At 39.8% G+C, this 1,059-nt stretch overlaps 1 protein-coding gene across 7 annotated transcripts in view; it reads right to left on the reverse strand.

Moving 5' to 3' along the window:
* Positions 1-304, reverse strand: part of Baz2b (bromodomain adjacent to zinc finger domain 2B) — a 269,374-nt gene extending 269,070 nt beyond the window's left edge. For all 7 annotated transcript variants that reach the window (XM_029471676.1, XM_029471677.1, XM_029471662.1 and 4 more), the window contains exon 1: positions 207-304. The gene's annotated coding sequence lies outside the window, so the exon portion shown is untranslated. The remainder of the gene's footprint in view (positions 1-206) is intronic.
* Positions 305-1,059: the final 755 nt, after the last annotated feature.

Here is a 1,059-nt window from a genome sequence, read left to right on the forward strand (position 1 = left end):
CTCAGGACCTTTGGAAAAGCAGTGGGCGCTCTTAACCACTGAGCCATCTCACCAGCCCCTAACAGTTTTATGTATTCGCGTTATTATATATGTAAGCAATAACTACATTGAAAANGCTAGGGGACTATTATGCTTTAACTATCCATACATCTTTTAATAGAGCCTAGAAGGATAGAAACAGTGTTTTATTGTAAGCAGATATTTACCATGTCTGCTGACTTGGTTTGCTCCTGAGGATCCACACGTTGTCAGTGTCCTTTCCTCTTCACAGGAGGGACTTCCATTGTCANTTCTGGTAGCACAGGTCTGCTGAAGACAAGTGTCTTTTAGTTTCCCATTTATAAAGTTGACTTAATTCTGTCATTATTCCTAAAGGATACCTCCATTGGACCTGGAAATCAGGTCTAACTTATCTACTGTGGCAGCTTTGAAGATGATATTCTATTGTCTTTTGGCATCTACATTTTTCTGAGCAAAACAAACTGTTGGCACATGAAGTATTAGTCTTTAGTATGAAAAGCACTTCTTTGTCTGGTTTACAGATTTCTTTGTTAAGCGTCAGACAGTCATGTGTCTAGTCTTNGTTTCCCAGGAAGAGCCCTCCCCATTCTAACCTGTACCTGANTCACCTCATCTTTCTGTCTGGTGTCTTGTCTACCAGGCAGACCCTCTGCATCTGGCCCCCACTGCTATCTACTTTCTTTACTTACAAGCTATCTATGCTAATGTTACGCTGATTGACAAGTTGATTTTTTATAATTTACTTGGGTCACTGTAGTTCCATAACAAAACGTGACAACCTGCCCACAGTGTGCTGTGAGCCTTCCTAGGACTCTCATCTGCTGTGGGTTATACATTTTGTTAAGAGGAATATAGTATCTAGTATGTCTATTGGAAACTTTCCAGGTTCAGGGGATTGAGGCACCATTAGACTTGGTGGTGAACAGTTTTAGCCACTGAACATCTCTCAGGTCAACAAAGCAGTTTCTACCAAAACGCTTACTCCTAGCATCTTTTTTTTTTTTAATTTTTTTATTAGGTATTTTCCTCATTTACATT

Source organism: Mus caroli, chromosome 2 (genome assembly GCF_900094665.2).
Source record: "Mus caroli chromosome 2, CAROLI_EIJ_v1.1, whole genome shotgun sequence".
Taxonomy (NCBI): domain Eukaryota; kingdom Metazoa; phylum Chordata; class Mammalia; order Rodentia; family Muridae; genus Mus; species Mus caroli.